The sequence below is a fragment of the Neopelma chrysocephalum genome, unplaced genomic scaffold, assembly GCF_003984885.1.
Source record: "Neopelma chrysocephalum unplaced genomic scaffold, ASM398488v2 Primary Assembly neopelma1_89, whole genome shotgun sequence".
Classification (NCBI taxonomy): Eukaryota; Metazoa; Chordata; class Aves; order Passeriformes; family Pipridae; genus Neopelma; species Neopelma chrysocephalum.
Window position 1 is genome coordinate 2,050,890 of NW_020897751.1, and position 17,287 is coordinate 2,068,176.

Genomic DNA, 17,287 nt, shown 5'->3' on the forward strand with positions numbered 1-17,287 from the left:
ACAAAAAAAGGAAACAAAAAAAGGATACAAAAAAAAGGATACAAAAAAAGGATACAAAAAAAAGGCTACAAAAAAAAGGATACAAAAAAAAAGGCTACAAAAAAAATGGCTACAAAAAAAAGGCTACAAAAAAAAAAAGGCACTGTGTTCCTTAAATATAGTTGCCCTTTAATGTATTATTACAGCCCAGCATCTACTAATTATAGAATCAGAGAATGGTTTGGGTTGGAAGAGACCTAAAGCACATCTTGTTTCCACCCCCCCTTCCAGCTCTGGTTGACTTTGGGGTGTCAGCACAGCACTTTGCAGCACCTCAAGTGCAGTGTGTGCACAGGCAACCAGAGCATCCATGGTCACCTCCTGCAGTGCCAGGAAAACATAAAGCATCACATGACACCCACTGGATATGAATGTTAGTGATTCTGATGTTTCTCTTGCAACAAGTGAAGGCCAGCACTGTAAAATGACTTTAGCACCTGCCAAAATCCATTATTTCTCCAGGTGGTATTTGGGCTTCAAGCATGGGTGGGATGGACAGCAACCATCTCTCCAGACAGGCCATTTCGTGCCTTAATGCAAGTTGTGTGCTGAAGGTGACCCCTCCCCACCTGACAAGCAGAAGATTCCCTCCAAACCTGGATTCCCATAAAAACCCTCTCTCATGCTGAAAAGTACTCAGGCCTGGCTTGAAAATATCATTTCATCTCAAACAGACAACCATAAAGAAATCAGACATCTTAATGACATCATCTTCCTCCAGACGTGCCACCGTCACCACACACGCACAAGAGTTAAAAGATTCTTGAGATCATTCCCAGCCCCAAATTAGATCAAGCTTTGCCACATACAAGATTAGAGGAGAGAAAAAAGGCCATTCTAAATTATACTTAACAATGACACATTGCAGTTTGAGAAACTCAATAACATAAATCAATACTAAGCTTCTGAGCTCTCTTGACAAGACAAACCATCATATAATTACAGAATCAAATGAGAGACGTTCATATTCTAAGTATTTGCATTCAAGTTGATATCAGTTGTACTTTAGAAACAAATATCTCATTTACAAGCTAATTTGAGCAATATAACCTGCCAAATTGAGCCTGAAGCCTGAAACCCAAAGTCTGCAGGAAGGAACTAGTCCTCTAATTTCCTGCATGACTGGAGACACAAAAGTAAGACAAAGTGTCATTTTATTAAGGCTCGGAAAACATGCTTTTAAAACTAAAGGGGGGGGGTTAATTCCTTGGCTTCCAGAGCTTTTAGAAACAAACACTTGTTTAAAACATTTCAGTGATGAGGCCTAATAGGCTGAAGGCAATCTGTGTTAATGGAGTCTGCTCTGGAACTGAATGGATTTGTTTCTCTCAGTGCCTTAAGCCTGGAAATAGCCAATATCTCTTTTTTTTCAACTTATAAAGTAAAATTAATATAGGGAAGAGAAATTATCAATCCATCTTACATGTCATCTTATTTAAACTTAAGACTATTTGTGTGTTCTAGGGACTTTTGTTGTTGTCTTGAATTAAATAATTGTTAGAAACCTAAAGACAGGAGACTATTCCTGCTCTAAATATGCATTTCATGCATTGCTAAACTCCTTAAAAAAATTGAGGCAGTATTTTGTGGCTGACACAGTATCATCTGTGTAGAATATCAGGGCACATTTGAGTGACTAAATTAAGACCCTACCAAGCTAAAACCTCTTGATATAAATAGCTACTAATTTTCTTAACTCATTTTTAAAAATATTTAAAATGAAAACTTTGGGAGCTAAGCAGGCTGGAGAAAACATGCCTCTGTAAAATCAGTACAGGTGTATGGCAAGAGGTCCACAGGATGCTCTTGATATGTGACAGGAAAGAGACATTTTCATACAATTATTGTCTTTGCTCAGGGTGGATTAAAAAAAAAATTAGGAATATTATATCACATTTCAGTGCTACATTCATATAGACTTTTTCATGTATTTGTTACAAACAGAGATCACTCAGCTCATGCCTGTTTCTATGACTGATGACTGTAAATCCAAATTCTGCCCACCAGTTCTTTTGATTTCTCTGCATTTTTTCTTCTTAGTGCTACTTGACCACCTGAATATTGCTTCAATTATGCCACGTGTCTGTACCAAAGGTACAGGTCTACCAAAATCAGAAGGCAGCTGAAAGCATCAGCACAGACATGTGCATATGGAGGTAATTCTTCATCCCACATGGTTCCACCCAAGAACCAAAGTGGCTCCTTCATGGACATTTCCATGCTTCTCCCTACTGGGACAGGACAACTGAGTATCACAACATCAGTTTACTTATTTATTTCTCTGATGAAGATTTCCCTGAATGCAACTAATACAGAAACAAGACCACTCTGTTCATTATTTCCAGACATCTGCCCTGGGAAAGCAACCTAACATCAAAATATTTTCCCATGATGCTCCCAGCATCTTACAATCTGTGCTTGTCTGTGTTTGTGGCTCCATGGTGCCCTTTTCTCCCCAGACTTCTGCTCTCTCTAGCCACAGACACCAACATACAAGTAACCTTTTTTGTCTCTATTAACACCACAATGCATAAGTAAAAGCCCAGGTGCTGATGACCCGGACAAGGACTTGTGTTGGCACAAGGGGTCTCTTGGTTTCAAAGTATTTTACAATTAAATAAATTGCTTAAACATTTTTTTAACATTCATTTTAAAGTTCAAGGCGTTTCATCTGACCTCCCTTCCTGTACATTCGGACATCTCATTGTTTCTCACACTTTTAGCAATTCATTTTAACAGTTCTTCTTTTTTTCCCCTCTAAATATGGAATAATATAGAATAGTAATTCACAACGGGCTGTGTTTACCTTGTTAGTCCCCAGCTTTAAAAAGAAATACAAGAAAATGCAAGAACCAGAAAGAAACACCTTTAGGTTCATAGCTGTGACAACAGCAGATCAACGTTTGTTCTGCTATCTTGACTTGAGTATCTCTTCTATGATCATTTCTTCAATTTATTTTCATTACAGAACACCCGTCAAATCTGTTACCCAAATTATTTGGTGTCCATGTGGTGTCCTCCAACATGTGAAACCACCACTTGTGCAATCAAAGCGAGTCTTCTTTGAGAAACACCACATAAAAGAAGATTGATTTTCATCTTGGAAATGTCAGACTTCTGCCTATAATGCTCAGCTACATTTTTCTGCAACAGCAAAGTTCAAAAAAGAGGCACAGACCTGACAGATCTCCGACACCTCATGATAGATGTGACAGGTCTTCTACTTTACTGCCAGAAATGTCCTCCAACAGAATGAGGCAATCAATGAAGAATAATAAATCTATTCCAGATCGTAGGACTATTTTTTGTACATGCAGAACAGAAGAAACGACGCATTATTTGTACCTCTGCAGATAATAAACCATCAAGCTTTCTTTAATATTATACAATACCAGTTAAACAGTGTATTTTTTATCTGCTTTATCTGTTCAGCTCTTTGCCATCAAAACTCCTAACATGCATTTTTGCATTATTATTGTAGTGGATTAAAAAAAACCAAAAAATCCTGCTAAAAGAGAGTTTTTCTTACCATTTTTTCTGGTCCCTCTGTCAGCCCAGAGAGCGGCTGCTGCTCCAAAGGTATCCACTGAATTACGTTCCCATCATCCTAGAAGACATTGTTGATGATTAATACTGAGTCAAAAATTTTACCTTGAGTGCACAGTGCAAATACATTTCATTTTCCTTTTCCTGAGAATTCTCATGTTTGAGATAAATTACAGCAAGTTTGGAAAAGTTAATTTGACATGCATAAATCAAAGCTTTCTGGAGAAAGAATTGGTTTGATTTATAACATGCCTTCGAATGTATTCTACCACCTATCCTTCAAGTAACAGCCTTGATTTCAGCAAGAAGGAATTTACTCCAAAATATGTATTTCCTAAGGTCATTTGACCACAACACCAACAAAACAAGCACAGCTATGCCAGCTCAAACTTGGTGATTTAAAATACATGAGTCCATTTAACATTTTCAGTACACAGGCTCAATAAATCTAAAAACTGTTGCATGACTAGATTGATGGTTACTTGTGCTTGTGTATGATTTCCAAAACACATCCATGTATCACTGTCATAATTCTATTTCTTCCATTATTTTATACATTCATAAGCACATAGACAATATTTAATATTGTGGTAACTGGGACAGTTTGAATTAGGCAAAGCACACACACAGAACAAGCAGGTACGTGACTAAAGCTCACTGAAACTGGGAATTAATGATATGAGGATTTCCAGGGCTAAAGAATCTATTTATTCACCCACAACCCCAATCATTTAGCTTTTCTTAGGCTGCAGTTTTAAAGGAAAACCAGGGGTATGACAGAGTAGGAATGTTCTGGCACTCTCATGCTCTTGCCCCTGAAGTGCAATGGCTGCATTTATAAAGAGGTTGAGTAGTGACTGTGTAAGGAAAAAAGAGCAAAGTTTGTTGTGCTTTTATGTAAACATTAAAAAAGTATATAAACATGTAAGTCAGACACACACCTGCAACAAACCAAAAGCAATAGGTAACATGAGGCTCCCACATTTAATTTGAAATGACATCCTTTGAGGGTATCAAAGAGGTGAAACAGATGCAGTTTGAGGGGGCCATTCAAACCCATTCCCACTTTATGCAAATCTCTGTCAACCCAAGCTTGGCCTCACACAGCAGGTTCCCAGATATCCCTTCACACCCAGGGGTGCCTCATGTCCCCAGGGGTGTGGGGCAGCCAAAACTCGGCTGCAGCAGCTCCTCACACACCCCTGACCCCCCCCTCTGCCTCCCGGGGGTCCTCGATCCATCCCCAGCAGAGACAGCCCCAACCTGCCCTGGCAGCCCCTTCCATCCCCTCACACATCCCACTCCTGCCCCTTTGCTGCTGCTCAGGCATCCTCCCAGTCAGGCTCCATTTCAGGGAATGCTGGAAAAGAAACTCGAATTTTGGCTGGAAAGCTTTCGGTTGCGGATCACTTCGCAACGCCCCTCGCAGCTCCTTTCCCCCCCCCAGCTCTCTGTTCTCCCCATGCAGAACAGCTCTGCCCCAGAGCACAGCGAGCCCCTGCACTGCCCCAGCGAGGCACCCACAGCACAGCCTGCCCTGCCTCAGCAACCAGCACCTCTTTACACGGGTGATGGAACAGGAATGGCTTAGGGAAAAGATTTGTCACAGTCAATCGTAGGAAACAAGTAAATACCATAAAAACTCCAGAGAGCAGGAAACAGCAAGGTTATAATGCCCCCTCAGCAGGTTTGCAGGTGACACCGAGCTGGGGGTGCAGTGACACACCTGAAGGACGGGGCCATCAGGGGGACCTGGACAAGCTCGAGCAGTGGAGGTTTAACAAAGCCAAGTGCTGGTGCTGCCCCTGGGTCAGGAGAACCCCTGGGATCAATCCAGGCTGGGGATGAGCAGATGGAGCAGCCCTGGGAGAAGGCCCTGGGGGTGCTGGTGGGGCAGAGGCTGGACCTGCCCCGGCCCAGAAACCCCCCGTGCCCTGGGCTGATCCCCCAGCGTGGGCAGCAGGGCAGGGGGGGATTCTGCCCCTCTGCCCCTCAGGGGAGACCCCCCTGCAGAGCTGCTCCAGCCCTGGGAACAGCACAGCAAGGACATGGAGCTGCTGGAGCCAGTCCAGAGGAGGAACCAAGAGGATCAGAGGGCTGGAGCAGCTCTGCTGGGAGGAAAGGCTGGGAGAGGTGGGATTGTTCAGCCTGGAGAGGAGAAGCTTTGGGGTGACCTAATTGTGACCTTCCAGGGCCTGAAGGGGATGACAAGAAACATGGAGAGAGACTATTCAGAAGGACCTATAGTAGCAGGACAATGGGGAATAGCTTCCAAGTGCCAGAGAACATGGTTACATGGGATATTGGGAAGGAATTGTTCCCTGGGAGGGTGGGGAGGCCCTGGCACAGGTTGCCCAGAGAAGCTGGGGCTGCCCCTGGATCCCTGGAAGTGTCCAAGGCCAGGTTGAACGGGGCTTGGAGCAACCTGGGCTAGTGGAAGGTGTCCCTGCCCATGGCAGGGGGTTGGAATGAGATGATCATTAAGATCCCTTCCAACTAAAACCAGTCTGTGACTCTGTGATAATAGTTTTGAAACAAGTAGAGAGAGAACAGCAACAAAGACCTTGAATTAGACATGTGACACCACGTTTGCCAATGTACTCTAAGTTTTACTTGAGTTAGCTAAAATTGTGTCCTTAGCTCATTATAATATGAAAACCACACCTCTAAAGCTCAGGCTACCTGCCCCCAAGTCAAGCCCCTGACCCACTGGACATGCACAATAAACTTAAAATGCATTGTACATTTAAATCACAGAAAGCCTGTCCTATAACCATTACACAGGCATGGCTTTAGAAATCAGATAGGTGCCTACTTATGCATTTTGAGACCGTAAATATGCTCCTTAGCTGCAACCAGGTGTTTTGTGGACTTACCACCCAGCACCCACGTCTCAGCACAGACACGGAATAATCAAACATCTCAGCTCTACGTGTGGGTTGGATTCTTGCACACTGGGTGAAGGAACCCATTTTTGGGACATCAAATCTCAACTACCTCTCCCTCCTCTGGCTCTGCCCCAGAGCAAAGGGGACTTTGCTATGAGGAGACACTGAGGTGCAGCAAGGCAGGGATTGTGTATTGATTACAACAAAATGACTCCTGATGCCATTTTGTTGTAGCCCTTTGCTGAAAGGGGTAGCTTGGTGCTCCTGGATAGTCCATATGAAATGTCAAGTGCAGAAAATAAGTACAAAAAAGCAGATTTCAGAATGTGTGTGCATGAACATAATCTCACCCCCGAAAAATTATCACATATTTTTGTGTGTGGCCCTCTTATCCCTGACACATCCTGGCTGGACACAGCTTCGTTCTCCTGGTTCCTGAGAAGGGCAGGAAAGGAACATGTTTTCACAGTCCACACAAGGAAACTGAACTACAGCAAAATTATGATACACTTTCAATGAATTATAAAACGTTCCCATGACAATCACTCTAATCTGTGCAGCTCATCACTATTTCCAGCAAGCAGAGTTTGGTTTTTTTTCCAAGTGAAAACAACAATGCAGTTTCTGAGGAAATTCAAATTAGCAGGAGTTGTGCAGCACTGCTTTGTAGTTGTTTCTGACAACTAATAAAATAATTTAATATTAAGTGCAGAGGGAGGAGATAAAAAGTAATTCAAATGGCTATTTCCTGTCAAGCTTGATGATATTTTCTGTACAGTGTTTTCTCTGAGATCAGTGAAATGCTCTGAAGACACTGTGTAGGCAACATTTAATCTAAAAACAAAGAAATAACTGTAAAAAATTAAGATTTTGATTTTCTTTCTAGGAGCTAAAATAACATTTGGATTGTTCTTTAATTTTTAATGATATGAAAATATTTTGCATTATTATAATGAAGTTGCTTATTATGCCCGAAGATATTTTTGGATATTTCATAACTGGCATAACAGTTCACCTGCTCATCTCCCATTTTAACATAATACTTTTAATTTCTGTTACAAACATAATTTAAAAAAAAAAGTTAAATAAATATCAAGTCTAAAACTGGTGCAGTTCTTGCAGCACCATGCCATTTTTTTCCAATTTTGCCATCACTAATGGCAGTAAAACCAGGGTTTCCAGCAGCACAATACTATGACCTGGTGGATCCAGATAGCCCAGAGGAGGCCCCAAGATGATCAGAGGGCTGGAGCAGCTCTGCTGGGAGGAAATGCTGGGAGAGTTGGGATTGTTCAGCCTGGAAAAGAGAAGGTCCAGGGTGATCGAATTGTGGCCTTCCAGGGACTGAAGGGAGCCAATGAGAAAGATGGAGAGAGACTATTTCCAAGGGCCTGGAGGGACAGGACAAGGGGGAATGGCTTCCAACTCACAGAGGGCAGGGTTAGATGGGATATTGGGAAGAAATTGTTCCATGTGAGGGTGGGGAGGCCCTGGCACAGGTTGCCCAGAGAAGCTGGGGCTGCCCCTGGATCCCTGCAAGTGTCCAAGGCCAGGTTGGACGGGGCTTGGAGCAACCTGGGCTGGTGGAAGGTGTCCCTGCCCATGGCAGGGGGTTGGAATGAGATGATCTTTAAGATCCCTTCCAACTAAAACCAGTCTGTGATTTCCTGATGATTCCATGAACATCACAGAGTGGGAGGGTGCAACACAACCCCAAAGTTGACATCAATGCACTAATGGCAACGAGCTGCACTTGGTGCTTATTATGAATAGTCAAAATATAAGAGCAGAGTAAGCTGTGACTGTGACAGCTCAGACTTCATGGCTCCTGGAGAGCTTTATTTTTTGTCTTGTAAGGTGTCTGGGCACATGCTTGGAGATGTAAGAAGGAATGCTTTCCATCTACCATCATCCCAAGACATAAGCAGGTTGGTAATATGCAAATTTGGGTAAAATGTAGAGTCAAATGTGCAGAATTACTTTTGGAAAAACAGAACATGGAAGAAATTACACAAAAACGCTCTGTAATCCAAAATTATTCGTTTTCAATTGCCACTCCAGTTCCAAAACCTATAAAGGCTCACCAGATCTAGCTTTCAGTAATTACTTACTTAACTACATTATATTGATTAGCCAAGATTTCTTTAAAATCTTTGATTTATTATTAGCACAACTTAGATTTTCCAATTTGTTCACAGTTATTCTTAACAGAGGAGGAAGGAAGGAGTATTGTCTGCACAAGAAAAGGAGAAGGGTGGTTTCAGTTGAAGCAAAGGCCTTCAGAGATCAAACAGAGAAAGTCAAGCACAATCTTCAGCCACTTGATGATCTACTGACCTTATTTCTGCACATAAATAAGCTGTAGCAATTTAATTCCAAACCCAAAGTTACGGAAACCCGACAGATTTTTCAATATCTGATTTCATGCACTAATAGAGACAACACAGCACCATTCTCCCATGTTCCAGCTGAGTGATCTTTCTTGGATGTCTTCTTTAAACATCAATGACTAACCTGTGTTTATGACAGCAGGAGGGAGGTTGAGGCCCACATGGGCTGCTCATTGTCTTCTAATGCTCAGAGAAAGCCTCAGGTTGGTACAAGGGAGAGCAGTCCCTTTAACATCCAAAAATTTATGCAGCTGCCCAGATATCACCATCATAACAGGTGAAAGTTAAATCTCCACAGTATGGAAATCTTTCAAATGCTTCATTCTCAGCCTGAATGGCAGGTTTGATTTTCAATGTACTGTGATTCAAAGTAAAAAGCAAAACAAAACCCTGAAGTGAATTTGAAGCAAATTAAATTGTTTGATTGTTTTGGCAACAGTTGTAAAATTTCATTTTAGAATCACAGAATCCAGGTTGCCAGGGACTCATGAGGATCATCAAGACCCCCTTCTGACCCCACACAGGGCAACCTGGAAATTTAACCAGCATCTTGACCTGGCTCCTCCAACTAAATTTTGCTTATTGTGATTCTAAATGCAGCTGAGATTCAGCTCTTAAAAACGTCTCATAACAACAACAGAACTGACACTCTGACCTTCAACTCTAATTTGTTTTCAACAGACATGGCTGTGTTTTCAAAAACTAAAACTAAAACAAAATAATAAAAAAAAAAATCTGCCCTGCTGATAAAACAGACAAAAAGGTAAAAGTCATCCTGCTGAATACATATAATAAGATTCACAACAAAAATCATCTTATTAAAATGGTTTCTCCTTATTATGTTTTAAGGAAGGGGTTTTTTTCATGGTGACAAAAACCAAGCAACCACAAAAAAAACCAACCAAACAAAGCAAAACCAAAATTCACCAAAATACAACTACACTAATGATAAATTGAAAAAACTGTTTCAAACTAAAAACAAAACTTCATTAATTAACTAGGGTAAAAAAAGGATCCAAAGAAATCCGGTGTATTTTTTATAGTTGTAGTTAATTTTAGCTGCATAATAAAATTAACATTCTGAGAACTTACACTGCAGGTAGTGTGGGGACCTCAGGATTGTCTTTCCTTCCTTTAGCTCTTGCCATTGTTCACTAATGTAAAGTCATCTAAGTCAGTGCTTAAAACTAAACTAATCACCCAATTAATGCAAGACCATAAATACTGAAACTTTTTCTTAATGAGATTAAAATATGTCTATTCTAGGTCAACCATGACTTTCTAGCTACAAATAATAACATTAAAGCCCTGCAGGAAATAAAATAGATTAGGAATTAAACCCAGCGCTTTACCCAGACCAACATCACTTCACAGAGTTTAGTACAGAGCTTCTTTTAACTTTTTTTGTAATGTCTACTTAAACTAATGTGACTGTGAGAGATTTTACAAATCACTGAAGGACTAAAACCCAGCAGACTCCTTTCTCTCATTGTTCCCAGATTTGTGAAGAACATGTGATTCAGAATGGCCTGTGAGGAGTGAAATTGTAAGAGGGGATAAGGCAACATGGCATTTTATAATAAAATCGTTTTCATGGCACACGAGATTAGAAATTAAAAAAAAATAAATAAATAAACCCAAAACTTTTTACATCCTTCAAGCACGGCTTATATGGCTTCCCCTTACTCAAGAAAGATAATCGATTCCTTGGATAGAAGAAACAAATCTCGGTAGCACAAGGGCAGTAACTGAAAAGCTCTCTCCATGGATATATGCCTATTCACACATGAAATACCCAGCTCTTGAGGCAGTAAATAAAATTCATCCCTTCACTGAGTATGAAATAGAGAACACTAAGTAATTCAACTCCCAAACAGTAATTACACGATGTTGAAAGCAGGACCTGTCAAGCCCTCGGGGTGCAGATGACCCAGGATGCTGCTGCTGCCACTTCGCACCCTGCAAACTGGAGAACGAGCCCCTTCTCTAAATAAAGCTGCTGGTGAAGCTTGTCCCTGATGAGAGGTGGCTTTATGAATAATTTCCAGTGTCCTGAGCCCAAAATGGTTGGGTGCCAAAACAATTTCCAAGAGCGCACTGAAATCACCTGAGGAAATTGTTCCAGTTCCTGCTCACCCCGCTCAGGCAAGGATTAATGTTGTTGCTCCTAGCAGGTGAAAATCACCTGGAAGAGGGATTCCCAAACTGCATGAGGCAGTACAGTATTAGCCAAAAAAGCACTAGATCTACATTATACACAGCCCACCAGAAGGGCACCAGCAGGCACAATAAATATTCACAGAGCCCCAGAATTAATGGGGTTGGAAGGGACCTCTGGAGATGATCCAGTCCAACCTCCCTGCCAAGGCAGGCTTGCCTGGAGCAGGTGACACAGGAACAGGTCTAGATGGGTTTGGAATGTCTCCAGAGAGGGAGGTTACACACCCTCCCTGGGCAGCTGTTCAGTGCTCTGCCACCTCCATGGAAAGAAGTTCTTCCTCATGTTGAGGTGGAACTTCTGTTTTAGTTTATGGCCATTGCTCCTTGTCCTGTTGCAGGGCACCAACAAAAAGACTCTGACTCCATCCTCTTGGCACCCCCTTTGAGATATTTATAGGGATTGATGAGATCCCCTCTTATTTTCTCTGGTCTAACCAGCCCCAGCTCCCTCAGCCTTTGCTGCTCCCAGAGCTGCTCCATCCCTTGGGCATCTCCGCAGCCTGCGCTGGCCCCGCTCCAGGAGCTCCCTGTCCCTGCTGTGCAGAGGAGCCCGAGCTGGGCCCAGTCCTGCAGATGTGCCTGCCCAGGGCTGGGCAGAGGGGCAGGATCTGCTGCCAATGCTCTTCCTCATTCATGCAGCCCAGGATCCCATTGCCCTCCATGCCCCCAAGGCACATGGCTGGCTCATGGTCGGTGTGTCACCCAGCAACACTGCCAGGTCCTTCCCCACAGAGCTGGTCTCTAGCAGGTCACACCCAACCTGTGGTGGCACTGGGGGTCATCCCTCCTGAGGAGCAGGACCCTGCACTTGCCTTTGTTGAACCTCATGAGGTTCTCCACCCCCCCTCTGCAGCCTGTCCAGGTCCTGCTGGGTGCCAGCTCAGCCTTCACGTGCACCAGCAGCTCCCACCACCATCACTACAGACACTGGTACCTGACCTTTATCCCATACCAAGCAAGATTCCTTTGCCTGAAATCCAATGTTTCTTCTGATCTTTTCATCGCTCTTGCACCTCACTGGGGTTCTAACACACCCAGTGACCAAGGACTGATTTTCTGCTCTCTTTCCTAGTGTGACCTGTCCATGTAATAAGGGTGTTTGATCATCAGGACAAGATCTGGTCACAGAGGGTGATGCCCACCTGGAAAGCTCAAGAATCACCTGAACAGTGGGGTCCTTCAGTGGATCTCTACCCCAAATGTTCTGGGAAGCAGATCCAGAAACTGGTCAGGTGGCTAAAAAGCCCCTTGATTCTTGGCAGGTGTGTTGGTGGTGTATTCCAGGAAAGGAATGTCCCAAAGCTCCCCTATTTCCCTTAACTCCCTTGAAGTGTGGATCCAGAGATGTCTTAAAGCTGGTCACTGGCATTTGTAGTTGCTCTTCTCAACAGCCTCCATTTATCTCACTGTGCTCAGACAAAATCAAAACATAAACAGCCATATACATGATGGTCATAAAAATTAACTACAACTATCACTCCAGCGTACAAAAAAATGTGACAGGGACTAAAAAAATGGGTATAGCAGCAAGTCTGAATTATCAGACTACCTTGAAACTGTTCATGATCAAGAAGTCTGAAAGTATTTGTAAAACTCACTGTTACAGAACTGATTTTGGAAAACATCTCCCACTGCAAGCCCAGGTATCTAATCAAGCCTTTCCAAAAGCATCTGCTTTCCTTCAGGGTTTTTCATGTCTAGCCCATAGAAAGGATATACATTCCTTTAAGTGGTAATGATTTCTGAATGATGAATTTCTAACTGATTTATGCTTTAAACAGTGTGTATAAAACTTGACAGGAAGCTCTAAATTGATGAGTATTCCTACCTGGCTCTGCACTGATTTAAAAAAGAAAAATAAACCTTAAAAAAGGGCAGTATTTGTTTGAATTCTGAAAACAGAGCCCCAATCTTAAGGGATTGCAAGAGCTGAGGAATGTTATTGATATGGTGATAAACAAAATTACTGGGAAATGTGTACTGAAATAAAAAAAAGTCATCAGACAGGCCAACAAACATCTCTGAAATCAGTGTGTTCCACTGTTAACAATCAAATAATATGAATAACTATTACAATTATTTTAAGAATAGATGAAGGGAAGCAAGCCTAGCCATCACTGCTAAGAGGCAATTTTGATGTTCAAAGGTGAACCAACATACTCATATATTAACATCACAGAGGAAAATACAAAAAAAATATGAATTAAGGAAATAATTTAGTATTTCTCTTAATCTTTCTTATTAAAAAATTGAAAATTTTCTACAACATGGGTTTTTTTTCAGCATTAGTGGCACCTGCAGCCAGAAACAAGTAGTCAAATTAAGTCAAAATATCCTTGCAAAGACTCAGACACAACAATTTATTTTCTCCAGGCTAATTAAGGGGTTTTCCTCTATGCCTGAAGCTACATAATCATGCCAGAAGTATTTCCCCATCATTAGAGGTGACTTTCTGGCATCAATTTTGCAGTATGATGCAGACTGAAATTAGTATCTGATTTTTAATTATAACAGTTAGATAGCAATTTTCCTAAGTTTTCAACACACACATTTAAAAAAATCAAACAAAAAAAAAAAGTGCTGAAAGGAAGAGGCCAACATGATTTTAGATTATAGACATGATTACAGACATGGTCCTAAACTCAAATACTTAGAGGTAAACACTCAAGGATCCCTGAAGGTCCAGAAAATGTTTGAGGCAGATCTTTAAATCACTGAAAATAACTGGCATAAATTCAGATAGACATTCATAGATCTAAACAGCAGTTCTGTTCATTGCCTCACATGGATCGTTTCCTCCAGCAGAGGAAGTGAATGATGAAAGCCAGTGATCACTAAAAAGTGAATTCTTCCACCACTGTTACCACCAAGAAACTCAGAGACAGTTCCCACCTCATGGGAACTTTTTATCTGGGCAGACAGTGACAGGACAAGGGGGAATGGCTTCCCACTGCCAAAGGGCAGGAATAGATGGGATATTTGGAAGGAATCTTTCTCTGTGAGGGTGGGGAGGCCCTGGCACAGGTTGCCCAGAGAAGCTGTGGCTGCCCCTGGATCCCTGGAAGTGTCCAAGGCCAGGTTGGACGGGGCTTGGAGCAACCTGGGCTAGTGGAAGGTGTCCCTGCCCATGGCAGGGGGTGGAATGGGATGAGTTTTAGGGTCCCTTCCAACCCAGCCCATTCTGGGATTCTTGGATTGCCCTTCTCTAACCCAGTAAACGAGGTAGATGCACACACACAACCCTGATCAGCGCTGCAGCTCCTTAAAGATGACTGAGATTTCACACTCTTCTGTTATTCACAACTGGACTTAAACTGAGCAATTTTGTTTCCACAAAGGACAGACATAATCCAAACGATTACACAGCCACGAGTTCCTACATATCTAATATTGCTAATCAAAAAACAGTGTAACAGTCATGCTTGAGATAAGATCTGTATATCATTTCAGCAGCTTTACTGTTATTATTTCTTTAACTCTTGGCAGAAAAAGGAGAAATTATGAAGGGCAAAAAAATCTTTCAAGAGATCTTTCATTTCCTTTCTATTCTTCACAATAAACAGAATAAATATAATGCCTTTTAATATGCTAAATTAGACAAAATGTTTTAAGATACAATGGTGACTGATAGCAGGATGAAGATAGTAGCACATCCTTAATCAGCTTCCAAGTTCTTCACACATTATTCCAGACACTGACTTCTGGAAAAAGAAACCCAAATGGTTGCAGTTAATACTTATATTGCAGAGCACATTTCACGCTAAAAGATTCTAGTTTCTTCTCTGTTGTTTTGAATAAGGTCTAAGAGAGGCTGTTGTCTTCTCTGTGCCTTTAAGAACAGACAAGGCTTTTCTTTGGAATTCCACAGTTCAGCTGTGAAGAACCATCTTTTCCTTATAACTTGGCAGCATAACTGAAGAAATGCAAAATACCCTGCACTCAAAAGGTATTTGAGTGCAGCTGCATTGTCTCAGCTAACAAAGGAGGAGTTGGGGGAGAGCCCTGCATTTTCCACTGCTAAAAGTAATTCCCTGGGTGAGGTCAGGAGGAGAGGACTCATTATAAAATACCTCTGTTGTGCACATCAGGGCACTTGTGGACCTCTGTCGGCAGCTGGTGCCAGCAGGGCACCCAAAGTAGAGAATTTACGGAAATAATGAGTTACTAAATGGTATTAAAGTAACAACTGGAAAAAAACTGAGTTGGGAACTTGGACAGAAATTGCAGAGGTAGGAGCAGCCTGTGCTTTGTCACCTGCAGTGTAGTTACATATAAAACAGAGCTCATTCCAGCAAAGGGGACAGCAACAATAAAAAGAGAAGCTCAAAGAAAGTGTGGTCACCTTCAGTTTTGTGGGAAAAAACTCTTTGTCAGATGGGTAAAACCAGGGAGGCCAACACAGACTTTAATATTAGAAAATTCTTGGAATAATTTAGTTCAAGCCATTCTCATACATGTGACTGGAAACATGCTTTTGAAACTACACCCAGAAAGTGTGGAGCACACAGCAGCTCTCTTGGTTCTATTTAAAGTCCACCTAAGCATTGAGAACTGGATTAGGAACTTCTTTCTACTCCCTTAACCAACAGAATGTCACTCAACCTATGTCCAGCACCAGTAGATTCCACCACATAAACAATCTGTCTCTCAGAAACCCTTTTTCTTCTTAAATTTGAAGGCACCTCAACATTCACACTGTCCAAAACGCTGTGGTGCCTGAAGCAGTTGGTGTTGCTTCTTACTACATAAAATTCAAAATACACATCCTTCCCCAAAGAGGGGTTTGGCACTTGCTTGCAGAAAGGGAAGGGTCGGTACTGAGTAATTTGAGTTTTTCAGATCAAGGCAACTCAGGGGCTGAAGAGCAAGAAAATTAAACCCAAAAACCAAAACCAGAAAAACCGGAAAAAACCCACGTGAAAATCTCACAACAGCTGAGAAGCCTTTTAAAGACGTTTTCTAGAGGGAATCACATGCATCTGTTCAAAAAATCTAAGCTTGGAACATCAATTAACACAAGATGAAAATTATTTAAGTGAAACAGTATTTTAGCAAAAGTCATTAGTGATTTTAGTGATAATTAGCAACATATGTGAAAAGTTTCTATATACCAAGTTAAAAATAATAAGCCATTTAAGGTACTGAATTTTTGCCACAGACACTATTCGAGGCAAGGTTTCAATTTAACCCAGATTCAAATCCAAGCAATACATTTAAAAATAAATGTATCTAAACATTAATCATCTCTACCAGTTTAGAATAAGGCATAATTGGCCTGGAAAACAGGACCCAGATCCTATAGAAGATCCATATTCAGGCAGATTATCTTAAATAGCTCTAAAGGTAATCCATCCCAGCCCTGGGACTACACTTCAGTACCAACCCACTGCTCATAAAGCACAAAACAGCACCACCTGTAAAGCCTGGCTAAATAAAATTTGCTTGAGCAACCATGTTTCTGCAATAAAGTCAGACACCAAGGGTTTAGAGTAGATGTCAGGAATAAACTTTTCCCTGTGAGGGTGGGGAGGCCCTGGCACAGGGTGCCCAGAGAAGCTGTGGCTGCCCCTGGATCCCTGGAAGTGTCCAAGGCCAGGTTGGATGGGGCTTGTAGCCACCTGAGCTAGTGGAAGGTGTCCCTGCCCATGGCAAGGGGTGGAACTGGATAATCCTTAAAGTCCCTTCCAACCCAAATAATTCTGGGATTCTGTGACTTCAAATTCCAGCATAAAAATTCTTGAACAGGATGGCCAATTTCTACTTGGAGCCCAGTGCAGAATTTAAACAATAATCACAAATTTTTATTGAGGATTATTTTCATCAAAGGTGGTAAATCTAGTGCACTGTTTTGGAATTACATGACACAAGGAAGTAAAACAAAACTGTACTTAAAACACTGAAACTGAACTAAAGTTATTAATCCACTCGGCACTTTTATTAAGTACAAAAACACTGCCAAGTTCTCTAGATGCATTTAGTGATGAATATTAAAACAGTGAAGTTAATTCTGAGCACATACATGACTTTCAAAAGCACAAATTAGGTTAAAATATCAACCCCTGAGAAGAACTGTCAGAAAAAGGCTCCTTCTAAAACCTGTTTTGGGCCCCTTTGGTATGTTTTCTGTGATAAAACACAATACCTTTTCAACAGGATCTCCTCCTCAAAAAATTTTACAGGTTGGACAAAACCAGGTTATGGATC

General features: G+C 41.7%; 1 protein-coding gene across 16 annotated transcripts in view; it reads right to left on the minus strand.

Annotated features, from left to right (window-relative positions):
• PCDH15 (protocadherin related 15) overlaps positions 1-14,720 on the minus strand; it is a 526,100-nt gene extending 511,380 nt beyond the window's left edge. For 11 of the 16 annotated variants that reach the window (XM_027692924.1, XM_027692936.1, XM_027692923.1 and 8 more), the window contains exons 1-2: positions 14,700-14,720; positions 3,569-3,646 (exon numbers count right to left, since the gene is read on the minus strand). The gene's annotated coding sequence lies outside the window, so the exon portion shown is untranslated. The remainder of the gene's footprint in view (positions 1-3,568; positions 3,647-14,699) is intronic. The other 5 variants (XM_027692933.1, XM_027692932.1, XM_027692931.1 and 2 more) reach the window with 2 other exon arrangements.
• Between the last annotated feature and the right edge of the window lie 2,567 nt (positions 14,721-17,287).